At 38.5% G+C, this 23,961-nt stretch overlaps 1 pseudogene; it reads right to left on the bottom strand.

The window, feature by feature from the left end:
- Window positions 1-7,761: 7,761 nt before the first annotated feature.
- On the bottom strand, window positions 7,762-23,455 carry LOC140963720 (germacrene A synthase-like; annotated as a pseudogene).
- Window positions 23,456-23,961: the final 506 nt, after the last annotated feature.

The following is a 23,961-nucleotide window of genomic DNA, read 5'->3' as shown; positions in this document are numbered from 1 at the left end:
CAATCAATAATTTCATTCAATATCAACAATAGAGGTTTCAAATATCTTTTGAAATTTTAAAATTCATATCAAATTCAAATCATAGCATAATTCAATTCCGACTTCAAAACTTAGTTTCTTGTCGGTTATTCTACCGCATATATTTATCAGAATTAATAATAACTGACAAATAATTCTTCAATCTCAATCCAACGATTAAAATTCCCTAATTATAATAAATTGGGAAAAATTCAAAATAACATCACTATAATCATCTCTTCTTCGTTAAAATCATACACTATTCAACAATCTTCAATTTCTGTATGATTTAACAATTTATCAGATTTATTCCAAAAATCGACGAATTTCAAACATCACAAAAAATATAAAATTTATACCTCAAATCGAAGACCTCGTATCAACGATCCCAGAACTGAAGTCGGTTCGTCGATTGGATAAACCGATAAATCACAAGATCGAAAAGAAAAATCAAAACTTCTATTCCTCTCTTTCGAAACTTTCTGTCAACTGAAATGCAAATTTTCACGTAATTTTTATATTTATCTATTTTTTTTACTTTTTTTAAATATTATATTATATTATATTAATAAAATAATATAATATAATAAAATATATATTATTTAACACTTTAATATCGGTATATCCCTTCGTATCAGTCAAACGATCAAATTTTCCAAAAGTCAAAACATAAAACTTCTATATTTTTGAGTTTTCTATGTTATATCTAAATCTCAAATCATTTGGACTTCATATGGAAAAGATATGACACTACTTACCATTTTACCTTTAAAATTAATTCATTATTTTTCAACTTATTTACGAAAATGCCATCAAAATAAATTGAATATTTTTCAATTTATTTACAAAAATGTCATCAAAACTATTTTAGTCTCGGGGTCTCACATTTCTCCCCAACTTAATAGATTTCGTACTCGAAATCTCAAACATCTCTATATACATAACATTGGCAAACATATAATTTGTCACCAGTTATAGTACATATCAAAACTAAAACCAGTAAATGGATCATTATACATTGAATACAATGGAACAGCATGAACATAATCAAACAAGTGCGGATATGATTCTCGCATCTTGCTTTCCAATTCCCACGTGGACTCCTCTACACCATGCCGTGTCCATTGTACTCGAACTAAGGGGATCGATTTAATTCGCAATACTTTTCCTTCCGATCCATAATGCAAACAGGTTGTGCAACATAGGAAAGAGAAGGATCAAGTTCAACCTCATCAGGTGCAAGTACATGTGAGGGATCTGGTTCATACTTTCTCAACATAGAAACATGAAATACATCGTGAATGGCAGATAATGCTGGTGGCAATGTCAGTCGATAAGCAAGGTCTCCAACTCGATCAAGAATCTCGTATGGACCAACATCTCGAGGAGATAACTTCCCTCGCATGCCAAATCGAACGATGCCTCGGAAGGGAGCTATTTTCAGAAACACTTTATCACCTTTCTGGAATTTTAAGGGTCGTCTTCGTTTATTCGCATAACTCGTTTGACGATCCTGAGCGGCTTTCATCCGCTGTCGAATCAACTGAACCTTATCATTCATTTCCTGTATCATTTCAGGTCCAGTCAATTCCTTTTCACCAATTTCATCCCAGAATAACGGTGATCTACATCGTCTCGCGTATAAGGCTTCAAACGGTGCCATACCAATGCTCGTTTGGAAACTATTTTTATAAGAGAATTCAACCAATGGTAAGGCATCTTGCCATCCAATTCGGAAATCCATCACAATCGCACACAACATATCCTCTAACGTCTGAATCGTACGCTCAGTTTGGCCATCAGTTTGAGGATGATAAGCAGTACTCATAGCCAAACGCGTACCCATTGCTTCCTGAAAACTACTCCAGAATTTAGAAGCAAACCTGGGATCACGATAAGATAAATATTCTCGATGTATAAACGGGCCATTATCTTATAAGGATAAGTCCGCTCATACGGAATGAAATGTGTAGATTTCGAAAGTCGATCAATAATAACCCAAATAGCATCACAGCCCTTGGGCGAACGAGGTAAATGAGTCACAAAATCCATAACAATATGTTCCCAATTTCATTTCGGGATTTCAAGACTATGGAGTAACCCTCCAGGTTTCATTCTTTCGGCTTTTACTTGCTGGAAAACCAGACATTTAGAAATAAATTCAGCAATGTCCTTCTTCATACGTCTCCACCAGAATTGAGGTCTCAATGTCAAATACATCTTTCGACCTCAAGGGTGAATACTGTATTTGCTGCAATGTGCTTTACGAAGAAGGGCAGATTTCAACTCAGACTCATTAGAGAATACCAGCCGACCATTAAGTCGTAAAGAACCATCAGAAGAAATCTGAAATCCAGACTGATGTCCTGCGGATACAAGTTCTTTCGACTTTTGGATATGAGCATTGCTTCGTTGGGCCTTTCGGATTTTCAATATCAAGTTCGGCTCAATTTGCAATGCTGAGACAGTGACAGAATTCCAATTCGAGTGAAAAGTCCAACCAGAAGTACATATATCTTCATGTACCTTGGCGACACTGACAGAAGCTAAAACAGAATCATGAACTTTCCGACTAAGGGCATCCGCAGTAACATTCACCGATCCTGGGTGATATTGAATCTCACAATCAAAGTCCTTCAGGAGATCCATTCACCTGCGTTGCCTCATGTTCAAATCAGATTGAGAAAAGAGATACTTCAGACTCTTATGATCCGAATAAATAACAAACTTTTCTCCATACAAGTAATGTCGTCAAATCTTCAAAGAAAACACAATGGCAGCCAATTCAAGATCATGAACAGGATAACGTACTCCATGAGATTTCAATTGACGAGACGCATAAGCAACCACTTTGCTATGTTGCATCAAAACACAGCCCAAACCTTCACCAGACGCATCTGTACACACTACAAATCCTCCGGTACCTGAGGGAATAGTAAGTACAGCTGCTGTGGTCAATCTCGTCTTCAATTCTAGAAAACTAGCTTCACATTCATCTGACCAAATGAATCTCTGATTCTTGTGTGTCAGTTGAGTAATAGGTTTAGCTATTTTCGAAAATCCTTCAATAAAACGACGATAATAACCAGCTAAACCCATGAAGCTACGTATCTCAGGAACATTCGTAGGTCTCGGCCAATTCAATACAGCTTCAACCTTAGCAGGATCAACAGATATGCCATGTCTCGAAATGACGTGGTCTAAAAATACCACTTTGTCCATCCAGAATTCGTATTTGGACAATTTAGCATATAAATGTCCATTACGAAGAGTTTGAAGTACAAGTCTCAAATGTTCAGCATGCTCCTTTTTCGATTTCGAATAGACAAGAATATCATCGATAAATACAATAACGAATCGGTCAAGATAATCTCGAAAGACACGATTCATTAGATCCATAAAGACAGCAGGAGCATTCGTGAGACCAAAAGGCATAACCAAGAACTCATAATGGCCATACCTCGTATGGAAAGCAGTTTTAGGCACATCTTCTTCTCGAACTCGTACTTGATGATACCCAGAACGAAGATCAATCTTCGAGTATACAGAAGTACCCTGAAGCTGATCAAAGAGATCATCAATACGAGGAAGTGGGTACTTGTTTTTCACAGTAGCCCGATTCAATTGCCTATAATCGATACACATTCGCATAGTACCATCTTTCTTCCGAACAAATAACACTGGAGCTCCCCAAGGTGATACACTCGGTCGAATATATCTCTTATCGAGAAGATATTGTAATTGTTCTTTTAATTCTTTCAATTCAAGAGGTGCCATGCGATAAGTAGCTTTCGATATAGGCGCAGTTCCCGGCACAAGATCAATACTAAACTCAACTTCTCGATGAGGCGGAAAATCAAGAATCTCATCGGGAAATACATCTGGGAATTCTTTCGTAACAGGAATATCAGATAAAGAAGGCTCTTTCTTAGAGACATCAATAGCGTAGATAAGATAACCCACATCCCCGCTAAACAAAAGTCGAAACATGTCCAGAGAGGATACCAAAGTAATTTTGGCTTGGGAACCCTTGCCATAAAAATTCCACTTGGGTCCATCAATAGGTCGAAATCGAACCACTCCATGAAAACAATCGACCGTAGCTCGATTTGTTGTCAAAATATTCATGCCAACAATACAATCAAAGTCGTGCATTGGGAGGACAATCATATTCAGAAATAGCACATTGTCCTCGTATATCAATACACAGTTATGCACAACTTGCTCAGACAAAATAATCTTGCCTGCTGACGTGGCTATCGACAATGTATCATACAACGGAGTACACATAATATCATGCGATGCAACAAATGCATGAGATATGAATGAATGAGATGCTCCTGTATCAAATAAAACACGTGCAGGATAATCGCAAAGCATGCAAATACCTGCAATCACACCACCAGGAGCTTCTTTTGCCTGATCCTCGGTCATAACATACACTCGAACTTGAGGAGGGACTTGGGCACTCTGACCACCCGGTCCTCGATATCGTGGAACATTCGACTGCTGAAAAGAGGGAACAGGAACAGCAGGTCTCATCATACTGGGGCCACCTCTAAATCCTGGCTGGGGTTGAGAAGAAGTCGTACCCCTGCTCGGACATACACGAGAAAAATGGCCTTCCTGTCCACAATGATAACAAGTCCCAAACATACCTCGGCACTGCTCGATAGTATGTTTGCCTCCACAATAACTACAATAAGGAGCAATCACGGGACTCCCTCTCTGGGATCCACTGGAACTCGAAGAAGAAGAAGAAACAGTGGAACCAGTCTTCTTAAACTTCCTACCTCTCGGACGCAAGGTAGGCTGCTGAGCTGTCACTGGAGGCGGAGGAGTGTACTGAGGACCTCCTCGTTTTAGTCCAGCTTCAGCTGCCTTTGCTCGTTCAACTGCCTCTGCGTAGCTTGTAGGCAAACCAGAAACAACAAAAGTATATATCGCAGGATGTAAGCTGTTCACAAACCTGTTATATTTTGCCTTTGCATCGCAGCTACGTGAGGTGCATACTTCAACAAAGTCGAAAACTTCGAAGCATATTCCGCAACAGTCATCGTTCCCCGCTACAGACTATTAAATTCATTTTCTTGGGTAGTATAGTAAGAAAGAGGGGAATACTGCTACAAACACTGGGCCTTGAAGACATCCCAAGTGACTTCAATCCCGGCCTCTTTCAAGCCAATCTCAGTGGCTTCCCACCAAGATTTTGCTCGGTCCTTCAACTGATACAGAGCAAGTTTCATTCTCCGAGCCTTAGAATATTCAACAATATTAAACGAGTGCTCAATATCCTTCAACCAGGCCTCAGCTCTTTCTGCACTCTCGGTGCCAAATAACCTCGGTGGTTTCAGATCCTCGAATCGAGCCATTACTACATCCATGGACAACCCTTCGAATTGTCCAACCATTCTTTAAGTACTACTACTCGCAGTTTCATTTGTGGGATCCATCTACAAATCAAAAGATGAATATCACATTTCATATCAATTTCACATCATCACCATCTCATATCATCAATCTCATCAGATACTTACTCAAATCAAATCAAGTAAGAGCAAGTAATACAAATAATTCAAACACAAACGCACAATTCATTTGTGCCTATTCAAGTGTACACAAGACTCAATCGACCATTCCCAGCTATGCTCTGATACCACTCCGTGTGGGGCCCTTAGCTCCTAATCGTTATTACAATGCAGTTTGATTAGGGTTAATTAATTACAGCGGAAAACGAGTTTAAAATTTCTTTACAATGAGCCCAAAATATGCTATTTGAATACTAAAAATAGTATTTCATCTCACATCATAAAACATGCCCACACATAATCAAAACAACTCATACAACAACAAATCATATCCTCGGGACATACCCCGGTATATAGATACATAACATATATACTGGGAAAAACCACGAAACCTCAACTCAAACTGTGACTCCCTCCAGAAGTACCATCTGCGGTCTCCTGATATCCTGGAGTACCTGTCATTGTCCACATACAAAGACAACAACAGCCCCATCTGGGGTGAGCAAAGCTCAATCTGAAGCAGCCACAATATATACCATAGATATCTAAACAATGATATATGATATGCAATGCATGAATGTCGTGGAGGTATCAGGTCAAATGCCCATCCACTGAGCACATGTCAGAATCAATCGAATCGCTATCAAATCATTGCTCGAGCTGGCACACCGGCCTCAATCAGGGATAATCGTATGATAGCGTCGACAAAGCGCCATCAAATCCCAAATCTCAATCAATCATCGGAGCCACAAATGACTATGCTTTAAAGGTCATGTAATACCAAACATAGCATCGTGCTCACAAACCCCAGAATCAAATCAAATCATATCAGAGTATCCAAGGATCATAGCTCAACGTGCATGTCATGTATGCCACATAAACTCAACAAATAAGGCATATAGACATGTATTCTCAATCCAATCAATCAAACATATATCATATAATACAGATACCTGTCGTATGTTACCCGGTCGCAACATACCTCAATTCTTCGTTCCAGTCGATGTAGCTTGAAGATATCAGTATAATAATCTATCTACATCAATAACATATTCACTTCAATCAATAATTTCATTCAATATCAACAATAGAGGTTTCAAATATCTTTTGAAACTTTAAAATTCATATCAAATTCAAATCATAGCATAATTCAATTCCGACTTCAAAACTTAGTTTCTTGTCGGTTATTCTACCGCATATATTTATCAGAATTAATAATAACTGACAAATAATTCTTCAATCTCAATCCAACGATTAAAATTCCCTAATTATAATAAATTGGGAAAAATTCAAAATAACATCACTATAATTATCTCTTCTTCTTTAAAATCATACACTATTCAACAATCTTCAATTTCTGTATGATTTAACAATTTATCGGATTTATTCCAAAAATCGACGAATTTTAAACATCACAAAAAATATAAAATTTATACCTCAAATCAAAGACCTCGTATCAACGATCCCAGAACTGAAGTCGGTTCGTCGATTGGATAAACCGATAAGTCATAAGACCGAAAAGAAAAATCAAAACTTCTATTTCTCTCTCTCGAAACTTTCTGTCAACTGAAATGCAAATTCTCATGTAATTTTTATATTTATCTATTTTTTTTTCTTTTTTTTAAATATTATATTATAGTATATTAATAAAATAATATAATATAATAAAATATATATTATTTAACACTTTAATATCGGTATATCCCTTCGTATCAGTCAAACGATCAAATTTTCCAAAACTCAAAACATAAAACTTCTATATTTTTGATTTTTCTATGTTATATCCAAATCTCAAATCATTTGGACTTCATATGGAAAAGATATGGCACTACTTACCATTTTGTCTTTAAAATTAATTCATTATTTTCAACTTATTTACGAAAATACCATCAAAATTAATTGAATATTTTTCAATTTATTTACAAAAATGTCATCAAAACTATTTTAGTCTCGGGGTCTCACATTTAGTCTTAGTCTCGTATGTATAAAATTTTTGATAATTCTAATCATTTTTCATCAGAAATGTTGATTTGACATTATACATGTGGGAGTCACATCTCTTCCACATCTGAAAACAAGAACATAATTACACTAAAATTAAAGTAAATGTGGTGGACTATGATTAAAATTTGATACATATATATAGAGGACAAAAACCATAAAAATACAAATACACACTAAAATTTTCATAATATAATTGTGTATAATTTCAAGGTTGACGTGACAACTTAAAAATATATAACGTACATGGGAGAAATTGATCACTCATTGTTTTAAATATATTAAAAGATAACATTCTTGATCAAACATATATGTTACAGAAACAAACATTCCCATCAAAAACTTTAAAAAAATAACACAAATAAAAGGATGTTTTTCTTGCAGCACTTCATGAGTCGCAGCATGATTTGAAATGTTTGAATCTTAAAGGGTTCAACAAACATGGCAACAATGAAGGGTTTTAAAACCTTTTCCGGTTCAGTATAACCATCTTCATAGTTCTTGTATGCTACATCTATAATCCTCGTGAAGTTAAGGATTATCAAAAGGACCTCTTTCGAACACGGAAATGGTTTCTTGAAATTCTCATTAATATCATTCCAGCATCTACAACCATTTCATCAATCTTATTTATTGCCTCTTCCATTTTCACACCATTTTCTTTAATGTAGCAGTCGACGCTGGTGGATTTTTGGCCTCTTCCTTTCTCAATCTGCAATCATATGAATTGAAACAGGTGGTTATGCTCTAAACATAGTGATGATTATAACACACGTACCCTACATTGGTTTATCTGGGATAAATTCGAAAGTATTTGTAAAACAATTAAAATAACAACTTATATTAATAATTTTCGCGAATAAAGATATATTTGAAGTAATCAGGTCTTACGGATTCGAATGAATTATGGACATCATGATCATTTGTACCTTGTACGTAGCAATATCATCGACTTATCTACAAATTTCTTGGCATGCTATAAGCATCCTTGGCATCATATTTAGCCATTCGAACTCCCTCCTAGTGGCAAAATCCATTCCCATTAATGATCCATTCGAAAGAAAATGGTAACTGGCAGTTGTTAGAGCATTGCTAAGGTACTCGGAAAATGGTGGCGAATAACCTTCAATAAACCACTTGGCCTCGACATTGTAGCTCCTCACTTGTTCTTTCAACTAAATAACATAGTATCAAAATCCATGTTAATTATATGCTAATTAGATAAGAAGAAATGATTTGTTTAGTCATTTGAAATGAAAAGGTCATACAGCATGTCACGCCCCAAAACTCGAGATTGACACCGGTGTTGTTTAACAATCACACGATCGAAACAACAAGCCTTTTGTAGCACAGTATAAACCGAACCAGTTTATATATCATAATTTCAACGAAATAAACATTCTCTTTACAATACCGAAATCCGAAAATGATAGAGTTTAATGCGGAAACGTAAATTGGATAACATAATAAACTTTAAACTTAATCTAAATTCCTCGAGCATTCACCATCCCCAGAACTGTTCGGACTCTCCCTCCTCGAGTTCTTCTTCGGGCTTATCTGGGAAGGGTTGTAAGGGGGTGAGTATTTTGGGCGATACTCAGCAAGTGGGGGAATATCGAGCACAATAAATCAACATGCATAAATTTCAAAAGAAAACACATGACTTGCATAATATTTTTTTAGTATCACATGCATAAACACTTACCAAGCACTGCGACTCATCTACTTTCTATGGTTTACTGACGTCAGTCCATAATTTTTACTCCTCTAAGGGGACGAGGCCGTATAGCGGTTATATCCCCCACCGCGTAAGAGTACGTCATGGTTGGGATTCCCACCCATATACAGTCGACTCCTCACAGTGCTTAAAATCGAATGAGAACAACACAAGAAGGAGTAGGAAAAGAATTGTACTCGACCGAAGTTTTTATCCAAAAAAAAAACCAAAAAATCACATATGCATAAACCGAAATTTTGAGATTTAAAACAGCTCACTTACAATAATTATTGATGCTAAAAACGTGGTGGCTTGGCTTCGAGATTAGGGTCGCTTCTTGCTCCTTCTTCGGACAGAACTTTGGCTTAATTTCTTGGACGAGTTTGAGTGGATTTTCGGCTTGGGAGAGCTGTTGAATTTCGAAAATATGCAGCAAGGGTTTCGAATTTTGTGGTGTGTGAGTGGTTAGGTATGGTGGACTATTTATAGGTGAAGGGAGGTGGAGTTAAATATGGCACTCAAATCATGCATAAACTTGTGCCAAATCCCATAAGATTTGACTCCAACTATGCCTTCCATGGTTGATGATTTTGCTCCCAAATTGAGCTCTTAATTCCCTAGTCTAGCACCTTGATTGGCTCGAAAATTGGTGCAAGGGAGGGGGAAAGATTTGCTTCCATCTTTTTAATTCAAGTTGCATATAATTCAATATTCAAGAAAATCTCACATTTAGGCACATTATGCTAATTTTTTTTTTTGGATTTTATTTTATTTGGCACTCACATGTCTTGATTTCTTGTATGCTATATTCCAATCTTGCAAAAAATCTCCTTCCAAATTTTGGAAATTGTGCATGCCTTAAGGTAGATATCATTGTCTTGGCCACAAAGATTCCATCAATAATTATTTACCATGCATATCTCATTTAATACAAAAATCAAATCCTATAATTTCCTTACAATTATACTTGCATGGCTAAAAAAATCGCATCTTCTCTTCAACTTCCCAAGTTGCTTCACGCTCTGTGTGGTTGGACCATTGCACTTTAACGTAGGGGATGATGCGTCGTCTGAGGACTTGATCCTTGGTGTCCACGATTCTGATAGGGACTTCTTCGTATTTCAGTCTTTCTCCCAAGTTCCCTTCAATTATGAGTGGTTCTACCTCCAACACATGATGTAGAACCCGTAAATTAGACTACGTATAAGTCATGCATAATTCTAGTATTTTTAAATTAAAATGATTTTTTTTATTGCATGAGTATTTAAATTCTTTTCTTTAAATTTATTTATTTTACGTAGTAGTTTAATTGTCACATTTTCAGTTAAATAAGTGAGGCCGGACTGGAGATGGAGTATTGAGATAAGTTAATAAAGACTTATTTAAGAAGTGGTAATTTAGCATGTTTATTTCATTAATGTACGTTTAATTATTTTTATGCATTTTATGCATAATTCATGCATGATAAGATTTGTTTCATGAAATTTTAAAAGTTCGTGCATTAAGATTTTTAAGTTGCATTTCACGTTCGAACGAGGATCGGAGACCGGGGAATTTTCAGGAAAATTATTTTATTACATGATTAATTTTTATTAACTAAAATAAGGTGTTTTTAAGAGTATTTTTCAAAATAAGATTTTATTGGGTATTTTTATCCGCAGGATTTAAAGTTTTATCGGTACGCAAATTTTATCGAATCGGAGGACTTTTAAGGGTTCGGCTAATATTTTCAAAATCTTTTCAACAAGAAATATTTTTCGGGAGCGTGTGTGGATTTAATAGGCCTACTTTTAAGCTTTTTGGGCCTAAAATTCTTCCTTGCTTTTAACTAAAAATTTTAAAGCCCATTAACTAATTGTTTATTATATAATTAAGCTACTAAACACCATTTACCATAAACCTAAAATTGTACCAGCCGACACCCCATTCAAAGCACCACCTCCCTCTCGTTTTCACCACTTGCAGCTAGAGGCCCCATCGATTTCTCTTGTTCTTGCAAAGGAGGAATTCCCTCGGGCCCCTTGTCTCATTCTTGCACTTCAAATCATCAGGCATGCCATGTTTCGTTTTCTCTCTGCATCATTCACGCTGTAAATAAGCTGTATATGTGTGTGTTCGGTTCAAATAATTTCAGATCTTGCATATACCATGTTTATGTCTTCGGGTGGTATAGTTTCATTGTATAACCTTTCACTACTCACGTTTTTGTCATGACTCTGTGCGAGGGTGCTGCTGATCTGTGGGTTTGGGAGACCATAACGTCAAGGATGATGGGACCTTTGAGAGGGAGTCGAGATCTAAGGGGGTGGCTTGAGCACCGATGGGTTTTAGAGGGGTTCGATGGTGTTCGGGGAAGGTAGCATGTAAAAGGGTGAGAGCTGGCTGCGAAAAGGTCGATCTAAGGCCTAGACCAGACCATGTGGGGTTTGAGTCATGGCTGAGGAGGGCTCGAACGGGGCTAGAGTCACCCTTGAAGTCGATCTATCGCGTGTTAGGAGAAAGAGTTGCGGGTTGGCTCATCTTTTGTACTAGCGATTGGGTTGAAGGGTGGAGTGCATGGGAGGCTAGCCGTGAGCTCTTTGGGTCCAGAGAGGTCCTAGGGTGGCTAAGGTAGGCTGGCTTGGGGCTGGAACGATCGGTCTTCGAGCAAGGACCGAAGCATGGCAAGTGGGACGCTTAGGGGTGTCGAATAAAGAAGGCTCGATTTTCCAGCAATGTCGGGTGGTGATGGCCGAGAGTTTGGGACTGAATTCTAGGTGTTTTAAGGTGACCATTGAGTGCACTAAGTATGGTAAGAAGTTGGGAGAAATTTGGTTGAGTTTCGGTTCGATTCGGGTTAAAACCGGGATCTCGGTTCAAGTTTTAAAACGAATCGGTTAAGTTGTAAGATAGGCTCGAGTTTACGTCTAAGACTGCTTATAAAAATGCTTTGGGATAATTTAAGGAGTTTAGTAAGTTTCGGGTCAATTTTAGAGGTCCAGGGTTGAAATGATAATTTTTGGGTTTCTAGGGGCAAAATGGTCATTTTTCACCCGGGGTGAGATTTTGGTCCTCACACCGCCCTGAGCACAAATCATGATATTTTTAAATATTCATGCATCACGTTTATGATTTTTACGCTATTATAATAATTATGGTGCATGCTTGGTTTAAAGGAATTAAGAGAGAAAAGTGAGAAAGTGAAGAACACTCCGTCTCCGCCGCGTCGCGTCGTTATTTCGTTTGTTTTCCGTCAAAACAAACCAAGGCATGTTTATATCTTCTTTCACTCTTCAATCAAGCCATATAGGTATTTTTAAATATCGCAAGTACATGATTTTAATGCAAGAAGATCCGAATTGTTCATATTTAATGATGTGATTTATTTATATTACGTGCAAAAATATTAATTTTGAGATTTATGCGATATTGCTTGTGGTCACTCTACTATCATGATTAAATCCGGTCGTCAGTTATCGGTCCGGTCGTCAGTTACCGGTCAGTTCAGTTGTTTCACCCAGTATACTGTGGCAGGAGTCTGATCAGACGTACATTATTAAACCCGGTCGCCAGTTACCGGTCCGGTCAGTTCAGTTTCATTCCGGTCGTCAGTTACCGGTCAGCTCAGTTCAGGGACCACTTGCGTAGACCTTAATCTCACCAGAAAATTATTACAAGTTATTTCATTACAGGGCTCCAAGGAGCAAACATTTTACTATGATATTTTCAGTTCAGTTATGCACGTACTATAATTACCATTGAAATGATATTTTACGTTACACCTCATTACAGGATATTTTCACTTGCATGCGACTTTATTATTTATTTACTTGTTATTTACGATATATGCATGCTGAGTCTTTAGGCTCACTAGACTTGATTGTTGCAGGTACTGATGATGTCGGGACCTAGGGCGGGGATCAGTGAGCCAGCTCGAGTCGGCAGTAGGGGGACCCGAGGACCTCACTTTTCAGCATTTATTATTGTTATCGCTCAAACATTTTTACCTACCGTTGGATAAAATTTTTACAGTTATTTTTACAAAATTAATTTCTTCCGCTGCTATTTTTAAACATGATACGTTATTCAACAGTTTATTTTATGAACTGGATACTTCATTTAGTTTAAAAGAAAATTTTTAATTTTTCCGCAAATTTTCAAATACGGATTTCTAGGCCTTTACACATGACTTGGGTCTGGGATGTATCTCCTTAGTTGGAACACGTGGAACACGTTGAGGATTCTTGACATGTTTGGTGGCAGTGCCAGCCTGCATGCCAGCGTGCCCACTTTTTCCAAGATTTCAAAGGGTCCAACATATCGAGGGTTCAGCTTCCCAGCTTTATTGAATCGGAAAACTCCTTTCATAGGCGAGACTTTCACATAAGCCTTCTCGCCCACGTTGAACTATACAGGTCTTCTTTTAAGATCTGCCCAACTCTTCTGTCGGTCTTGAGCTACTTTGAGCTTTTCACGAACGATCTTAACCTTGTCTACGGCCATCTGTACTAGCTTGGGTCCCACCACGGTTTTCTCCCCCACTTCATCCCAATAAAGTAGTGATCGACATTTCCTCCCATAAAGAGCTTCGTATGGAGCCATTCCGATGCTGCTGTGATAGCTGTTGTTGTAAGCAAACTCGATTAAGGGTAAATGAGTGCTCCAGTTGCTACTGAATTCAAGAACGCATGCTCGCAGCATATCTTCTAAGGTTTGGATGGTTCTTTCCGTTTGTCCATCGGTTTGAGGATGATAGGCCGTACTTAGGGTCACTTTCGTTCCCATAGCCTCCTGAAAGCTCTTCCAAAAGCGTGAGACGAACCTCGGGTCTCTGTCAGATATGATGCTCACTAGCACTCCATGCAGTCTCACAATATTATCCATGTACAGCGAAGCCAACTTGTCGAGATTGTAATTCATGCGGACGCATAAGAAGTGTGCAGTCTTCGTGAGTCTGTCCACGATCACCCAAATACCGTCGTGGCTCTGCCTAGACTTTGGCAATCCTACCACAAAGTCCATGGAAATATGCTTCCATTTCCACTTGGGAATTTCCAGAGGTTGCAGCAATCCTCCAGGTCGCTGGTGTTCTGCCTTGACCTGCTGGCATACCTGAAATCTGGAGACAAATTCGGCTACATCTCTTTTCATGCTATTCCACCAGAAACTATTCTTGAGGTCTCTGTACATTTTTGTACTGCCTGGATGGGCTGAGAATTTCGACTTGTGCGCCTCTGCCATTATCTATTGGCGAAGGTTACCACTGTCTGGCACACACAGTCTTTCTTTCATCCATAGGATTCTCTTGTCATCCATCTGATGATCTTGCGATTTCCCTTCTCTGACTTGCTCCTTAAGTTTGGTCAGTGCTGGGTCTCGATCTTGTTTTAACTTGACAGTTTCCAGCAGACATGGCTGGGTCGATAGGGAAGCTAGAGTCACCTTGCCTGGGCCCTTACGACTTAGCGCATCAGCCACTTTGTTTGCTTTACCCGGATGGTAGCTTATGGTCAAGTCATAGTCCTTCAGAAGTTCGATCCAGCGTCTTTGCCTCATATTCAACTCCTTCTGGGTGAACAAGTACTTGAGTCTCTGATGGTCTAGGAAGATCTCACATTGAGCACCATAGAGGTAGTGCCTCCAAATCTTTAAGGCGAAGACAACCGCTGCTAGTTCCAGATCGTGAGTAGGGTAGTTCTGCTCGTGCGGTTTCAACTGCCTTGATGCGTAGGAGATTACCCTTCCTTCTTGCATGAGCACGCATCCTAGACCTTCCTTGGATGCGTCACTGTAGATGGTGAAATCCTTATTTTCTGGGGGCAATATCAATACTGGTGTGGATGCGAGTTTCTCTTTTAATGTCTGGAAACTCCTCTCACAATTTTCATCCCAAATGAACTTAGAATTCTTCTGTGTGAGCTTTGTCAGTGGTACGGCTATCGAGGAGAATCCTTTGACAAACTTAAAATAGTAACCTGCCAATCCCAGAAAACTTCTGATGTCGGTGGCGTTCTTAGGTTTCAGCCACTCGGTAATTGCCTCTACTTTCCTTGGATCCACTGACACACTCCTGCTCTCGAGATCACGTGTCCTAAAAATGACACACTCCTTAGCCAGAATTCACACTTGCTAAACTTAGCATAGAGCTTATTTTCTCTTAAGGTTTGCAGAGCAAGGTGAAGGCGCTCTTCGTGGCTCGTCTCGTCAGGGGAATAGACGAGGATATTGTCGATGAATACCACTATAAACTGATCCAGGAATGGCTTGAATACTCTGTTCATGAGATCCATGAACACTGTCGGTGCGTTGGTCAGACCAAAAGGCATCACTGTGAATTCATAATGCCCATATCTGGTTCGAAAGGCTGTTTTGGGGATATCTTCAGCCCTGACCTTCAACGAGTGGTATCCTGTCCTCAAATCCAGTTTAGAGAAGACGGCGGCTCCTTTAAGCTGATCAAACAGATCGTCTATCCGAGGCAGAGGGTACCTGTTCTTGATTGTGATCTTGTTCAGCTCTCTATAGTCGATGCATAATCTCATACTCCCGTCTTTTTTCTTCACGAAGAGTACTGGAGCTCCACACGGGGACACACTTGGTCGAATTTGCCTTTTATCTAGCAATTCTTGGAGTTGCTCCTTCAGCTCTTTGAGTTCGGCTGGTGCCATTCTGTAAGGTGCCTCAGAGATTGGTGCAGCACCGAGAACCAGATTGATCTCGAACTCCACTTCGCGGTTCGGGACCGTCCCCGAAAGTTCTTCTGGAAAAACACTGGGAACTCTCTTACTATAGGGATGTCCTCCAGTTTCAATTCGATTTCTTCTTTTATTTCACTGACCATTGCTAGGTATATGTCTTCTCCGGATTTCATGGCTTTCCAAGCTTGAGATGCGGAAAGCAGTGACTTTCGTTCCTTGGATTTATCATGAAAGACGACTTCCTCCTGACCTGGGGTCCGGAGTCTGACTATCTTTCCTTTACAATCTACTGTCGCACTGTTTCTTGCTAACCAATCCATTCCTAATATGATGTCGAAATCGACCATGATCAACTGGATCAAGTCAAACTAAAAGTCTGCTCACCGACACTGATTTTACAATCTCTGTAAATTTCGTCAGTTTCAATGGCCCTACTGGTAAGGTGTGGCTATTCGGAAAGGTTCAATTAGCTTATCGGGCTTACGTCCTAACTTCTTAGCAAACCTCTTAGACATAAAGGAGTGGGTAGCACCACAGTCAAATAATGCATAAGCAGGCACTGATTGAATTTGAATGGTACCTGACACGACTTCAGTTGCGTCGTCGGCCTCTTCCTGAGTCATGGCAAAGACCCTGGCATTAGGTTTGTCTTCTTTTGGTTTACTAGGGCCTGCTCCTGCATTTGGTCCAGTTCCTCTGTTCGGCCCTGCTGGTCGGTTGGCGGCGGTGGGACACTCTGCAACTCTGTGCCCCGATTTTCCACATCCAAAGCATACACCGCTGGCCCTTCGGCATTCCCCGGAGTGTTTGAAACCACATGTTGGGCATGGCTTGAGTCATTGATAGTTAGTGGCGGGGGATTGCCCTTTAGATGGTCCACCGGACTGGTTAGGCTTCTTGAACGACTGACTGCCATGAGAGAACTGATTATTCATTGGCCTTTTGTTCTTATTCTCTTTCTCTCTGCGCTGGATATCAGTTTCAGCTCGGATAGCTGCGCCCATCAAGTCTGAAAAGTTCGTTGCCTGATAGACTGCCAAAGCCGACTGGATTCTGCTGTTTAGTCCCTTCTTGTAGCGGTGTAATTTCAGAACTTCGTCCGCCATAATCGCTGGAGCATATGATCCAAGGGCATTGAATTGAGAGGTGTATTCTACCACTGACATACCCGGAGTTCGGGTCAGATTTTCAAACTCACTCAACTTTTGCAACCTGACCTCGGCTGGAAAGTACTGCTTGAGGAATGCATCTCGAAAGCGCTGCCATGTGAATGGTCCGGCAGTTAACAAGGCTGGAGAGACTGCTTCCCACCATTTACTTGCTTTGTCTTCAAGGAAAGGCACTATCACATTCACTCTGAGTGCATCGGGTATTTCGAGCAGTTGTATATGCGTTTCCACGCTTTTCAACCAGTTTTGGCCTAGCTCGGGATCTGCGTCCCCTTGGAACGTCGGGAACCTGTTCTTACGGAGGGACTCGTAATGGAACTTGACTTCGTGCTGTGGTGGAGGTGGGGGCTGCTGATTAGCATTGGGGTTCACTAACCCCTGAAGTGTCGTTACCACGATCGTGGCTATAGGCATTAGGTCCGCTTGATTGAGATTGAACGGAGGTGGAGGTCCGTTGCCTTCTTCATTAGTGTTGTTGTTGTTGTTTTTGTTGGCATAACGGGAGTTGCGGTTTTGCCTTGGAGGTCTACCGACCATTTCCTACAATTTGAACGTTTCTAAGAATTTGTTGTATATATCGACATGATTGAATAATTAAGTTATGCTGGAACTGAAGTTCATAAATAAACATAACTTTTATTAATTTTCGAACGTAGGGGAAAAAACTGAATGAAACAAGTAATACTGAATCAAACAAAGCATACTGAAAGAAATAACGTAGCAACAATGAGAAAGTAAAACTCCTAGTAATAATGAATGGTCACTAAGATAGTCTAATCATCTATCTCTCCATCTCCTACTACAGCTATCGGCTCATTTATCTCAGTAGGCTCCTCCTCTTCCGGCTCCTCCTCTGGCTCTTCCTCTTGAAGTACCTCCACCATATGCGTAAGCTGGGCGTTCTCTTCCGTGAGCTGGGCCACCTGTGCCTTAAGTTCCTGTCTCTCCGCATCAGCCACGTCCATCTCGTCATTCCAATGCTGCTGATACTGTAGATGGTACTGTTTCTTCTGCTTGATTTGCTCCTTTAGAGCTTCAACTTGCTGGACCAGAAGTTGATTCACATAGGCAAGGCTGTTCATGGCATCACCTGAATTTTCCAGTCTCCTCTTACCTTTGGCGTTCTGCTGTTTCTCTTCCTCCAGCTCTTTGCGATAAAGCTCCAAATCCTCTCGTAACTTTCCATGTTGGTACTTGCACTGTTCTATGACATCTCTGAGGTCCATGTTATCACCTCTTACTCGCTCTCCCTGATAGATCGACTGGTTAATCCGGACACGAATCTCCTCTTTCTCAGCGGTTAGAGTCTCGACCTCCCTCTTCCTCTCACTAAATCTGGCTCTAAGTCGCTGAATCTGACGGGACTGATAGTGAAAGGCAAGCTCCTTCATACGAATGGCAGCTTGGGCACGGGTGCGGGGTTGCATGGGAGTAGATGGAGCCATTTCCTGAAATAAAAAATGGAAATGCTCAGAATCAGAAAGAGACAATATAGAACAAGGGACAATATGCAATATTTATGAAATTTTTGGAAATACATAAATATATTTTTTTTTCAAAAAATGGAAAGTTGGGATTTTGACACATGGGTTCGAAGCATATGTTGAGAGGATTCCGGGACAATCGACGGAATCGAATTCGGAATTTCCTATGAGAAGTTATAGGGTTTACGAATATTTCCTAAAAAGGCAAAAACAACGTTTCGGAGGCCTAAACGAAGGAATTTCGAGATTTCAGCCCCTACCTCACGACTTTAAGGCCATGACTATCGTTCGTTGGGCCGTTTCGGAGGGAATAGCGTCGGCCTCAAGTAAAAATTTGTCCGAAAATTTTTAGGTTTTTTTTTTATGAAATCGATTTTTCCCAACCGGATTATGAACCTGGCGGCTCTGATACCACTTAAGTGTCACGCCCCGAAACTCGAGATTGACACCAGCGTTGTTTAACAATCACACGATCGAATCAACAAGCCTTTTGTAGCACAGTATAAACCGAACCAGTTTATATATCATAATTTCAACGAAATAAACATTGTCTTTACAATATCGAAATCCGAAAATGACAGAGTTTAATGCGGAAACGTAAATTGGATAACATAATAAACTTTAAACTTAATCTAAATTCCTCGAGCATTCACCATCCCCAGAACTGTTCGGACTCTCCCTCCTCGAGTTCTTCTTCGGGCTTATCTGGGAAGGGTTGTAAGGGGGTGAGTATTATGGGGAATACTCAGCAAGTGGGGGAATATCGAGCACAATAAATCAACATGCATACATTTCGAAAGAAAACACATGACTTGCATAATATTTTTTTCGTATCACATGCATAAACACTTACCAAGCACTGCGACTCATCTACTTTCTATGGTTTACTGACGTCAGTCCCTAATTTTTACTACTCTAAGGGGGCGAGGCCGTATAGCGGTTATATCCCCCACCGCGTAAGGGTACGTCATGGTTGGGATTCCCACCCATATATAGTCGACTCCTCACAGTGCTTAAAACCGAATGACAACAACACAAGAAGAAGTAGGAAAAGAATTGTACTCGACCGAAGTTTTTATCCAAAACAAAAAACCGAAAAATCACATATGCATAAACCGAAATTTTGAGATTTAAAACAGCCCACTTACAATAATTATTGATGCTAAAAACGTGGTGGCATGCTTCGAGATTAGGGTCGCTTCTTGCTCCTTCTTCGGACAGAACTTCGGCTTAATTTCTTGGACGACTTTGAGTGGATTTTCGTCTTGGAAGAGCTGCTGAATTTCGAAAATATGCAGCAAGGGTTTCGAATTTTGTGGTGTGTGAGTGGCTAGGTATGGTGGACTATTTATAGGTGAAGGGAGGTGGAGTTAAATATGGCACTCAAATCATGCCTAAACTTGTGCCAAATCCCATAAGATTTGACACCAACTATGCCTTCCATGGTTGATGATTTTGCTCCCAAATTGAGCTCTTAATTCCCTAGTCTAGCACCTTGATTGGCTCGAAAATTGGTGCAAGGGAGGGTGAAAGATTTGCTTCCATCTTTTTAATTCAAGTTGCATATAATTCAATATTCAAGCAAATCTCACATTTAGGCACATTATGCTATTTTTTTTTTTTTGGATTTTATTTTATTTGGCACTCACATGTCTTGAGTTCTTGTATGCTATATTCCAATCTTGCAAAAAATCTCCTTCCAAATTTTCGAAATTGTGCATGCCTTAAGGTAGATATCATTGTCTTGGCCACAAAGATTTCATCAATAATTATTTACCATGCATATCTCATTTAATACAAAAATCAAATCCTATAATTTCCTTACAATTATACTTGCATGGCTAAAAAAATCGGATCTTGCACTGCATTTATGGTATAGTCTACACCATAAGATCTTTCTTCTGTTGCTAATTCTTCCTTAAATTCTCCATAGAGTTTCAAGATGGCGGTATAAAGTGGTTTCATATACTTTGGTAGTAGATCAGCCTCTTTAAAATCCCACTTGAGACAAGAACAATCAAATTAACAATCAAAGCATGTGGAATAGTTGTTAATTTCAATCTTGAAACTCTTTTAGCCAACCAATGAGAAGTGGTTAAATGACTATATGGACACATGAAGCAGATAAATTCATGTTTACAAGGGCTATTAGTGCTTTCTTTTACCTTCGAATTGCCATAGTAAAGGCCTCTAGTTCTTCAATTGTACCATAAGCATGAAATGTATCATCGATTAAAGATAACATTTTGATTATTTTTCGTCAGCATGACTCGACCGCGAGAATACCTAGGCAAATGATATGTTCCCACAGTCCAAAAATAGCACTCAACAAGTCTATCTCTAGCATAAGGAAGTTTAGACAAAAGGTTCAGCTCTCTCCACCACCTGTAAAATAACAAGAAGAAGTAAACAAAATGTATGCCGACTAAAATGCTAGTCTAGTTGAGCTCTAGAACACAATCACCAAAATGTTTAATATGTTATAAGATGACAAAACCTATAGATTATATGTAACTGTAAAAATTTTCACTGAGATGACTCTCTTTACTTTCCTCGTTACTTTATTGATGACAAAGTAACATTACCTAGAGAGTTCACAGAGTTCTTGTTTGTGCAGCATATGCACTGCATTATAGTCTAATTTGGCAAACTTGAGAAACGATTCATCTCTAGAATATTCATCATCTTCATAGACAGAGATGTAATGGTACGACTCAAATCTTTGATACCCAAAATGTAATGGTTGCATGAGGGCATGTTCGACTTGTTTCTTGAGGGGTGGTTTGAGGTTTGGGGCCATAGACTTGAGACACGCAGTTGTGAAAACAAGTGCATCTTCGAGTATATCTTCATTGTGCTTTCTCAAATGTGCTGCTTCATACAAGCTCAACAAGCCCTTGACATCAGTTTTAAGCGACTCATCGAATTTTCCAGCGCTGCCTCTGAATTTGTTAAAAATTTCTGATCGAAACATAAATTACAATAATAGTTCTTGTAGATAATTGTCATATCTTTTAAAAATAATTGTCCCATCTCCTCCTCATGCTCGAGTTTGCATGATATAATCAAGATGGGACAATAAAAATACAACCCATTAGTAGGCATATTTTAATTTGCTTGTGATCCTCTAAATCATTTAATTAATTTCAGGCTAACTCTAATAACTTGATCCCCTTTTTCCTTTTCAAATAGTTTTCTGCTGGTGTGCGATGTGACATCATATATCGACACAGAGTTATACATTATCGACGAGTCCGGTGTCACATTAGCTCATGTACAAGAAAAATGGCTAAAAAAGTAATTAAAACTTTCAACTTATTGGACGAAGACCAAACTAAATTTTCCAATGCTTCTTACCAAAAAAAATTTATAAACGAATTTTGTAATTTAACCTAATAAAGATTAAATACTGTGGCACATTCCATCCCATCCATGCTATAAAGAAAGTAAACAATTTCTTGCTCTCTGAAAGCCAAAGGGACAGTACGTAGCTCTATTCATCCAGTTATGTCCTATCCCCTCTCGCTTTTTGGGCTTTCAGTTCTAAAAATGAGAAACATGCATTTTCTATGTAAATTTTATAAGAGAGAAATTATTATTATTTTTATATTATAAAGGAATGTAAACACATGAGGGAGGTAATGACACACACCAGAAGTTAAGTGAAGTCCATGTTGCCTGAATAATCTAAAATGAACTGAAACAGTGTTCATCTTCGTAATTTGAATTCAGACCAAAATATTGCTCCAATTTTTGTTCAACTTCGTCTTCAAAGTGATAAGATATGCCTAGGCGTTCGAGTTTATCATATCGATCAAATTCATGGTGTCCACCATTTTACTCTCTGGATTTGTCAAATTAATCTTCACCTCATCTTTCAACAAATTGATTTCCTTGGAATATTTTTCTGTTATCTGCATAAATTTAATCAATTAATCCTTAGTTGCCTAGTAATTTTTATATATATTCATCAACTAGATTATATGTTCTAAAGGTTGCAACAGATAATTTTGTACAAGAACCCTTTGATATTATAATATTAAATTACGGAGCCTAAATTTCATACTTAGAGCCATGCAACACGTTATTTATTGACTTTTGGATATTTAATATCATAACCAGAAATTTTGCGGTATCTTTTCGGTTTATAATTTTAGATATTCTCGCATTGAAAAACTATATTATTTTGTTGCATGTTATTGATAACTTTTGGATTAATAGACGTAATAACATTTTGATAGTGGTCATGTCCCGTCGAGAGTGACAATTAAAATGTCTCTTTTGTATGATCAAACACTTAGTCATTGTACAAAAAGTTATACCTAATGCTAATAGTACAACTTCAATATTTTAAATATCATAGCAGCTCAAACATCACGTTTCTAATTCTCTTCCGGAAGGGACAATTATTTAGCAGTAAGCTCAAATATCATGATTCGATTTCTCTCAAATAGGGACAATTATTGAACCGCAATGTTCCCTTCCCAATAATTTAACTTATTTACAATCAATGAGTATAAAAAATGTGACTCTGATTTTGATATTAATTGTAGAACTGAGCGCTTGACGATTTACGAAAAGTTATAGTTAGTGGTTATTGTGCAACTCCAATATTTTAAACAGTGTAACAACTCAAACGTTACATTACGATTTCTCTTCTTACATGGAAAATTATTACAACTTAAGAATAACAATACAATATATGCATGTACTTGTCAGTTATAAAAAATACATAAGCACTAGAACCAAATTACCTCATTATCATATGTAAACTTCAAGAATTGATCCCCCCATAGGCTTGGAGCAAAGTTGTCTATCGGGCAAACCATGTCTTTTGAAATTAGAGCCATTTTTTCAGTATGTATTGAAGGGAAATAAGAATTCCGAATTTAATTGATTTAATTCCTTAAGATTTAAATTATTTCCCTAATATACTTTTTCTTCTTGATTTAAATTGAGTATAATATTTATTGTGATTTTGCCTTTCTAAGATAATGAGATAATTATGAAAATATATTCTAGATATTATATTTATGATAATGATTTAATGAGATATGGTATCAATGTTTAAATAGAGTTTATTTTTAATTAAACTCTAACTTTCCTTATAAAATAGGTTTCACTGTGGAGATGAAATACTATATCCATAAATAAGAGATCAAGGACATTATTGAAGCTCTCTCTTCCTCGGTCAATATTTCACACACACTTACGCACGTTAATATTTTCAGAGAAAATATTATTCGAAGGACGTGCGGTGTTTGAAGAATGGTGATCGCGTGTTGCCTTGAATGTTGGGAACATCTGCAGACAACATCCGTGAAGAAGTTGGCTGAAGATCGTTTCCGTGGATTCCCTTTTGGCTCA

This window comes from Primulina huaijiensis, chromosome 2 (assembly GCF_012295235.1).
Source record: "Primulina huaijiensis isolate GDHJ02 chromosome 2, ASM1229523v2, whole genome shotgun sequence".
Taxonomy (NCBI): domain Eukaryota; kingdom Viridiplantae; phylum Streptophyta; class Magnoliopsida; order Lamiales; family Gesneriaceae; genus Primulina; species Primulina huaijiensis.
Note: the sequence above shows the minus strand (reverse complement) of the source record. Positions and strands in the feature narration are given on the sequence as shown.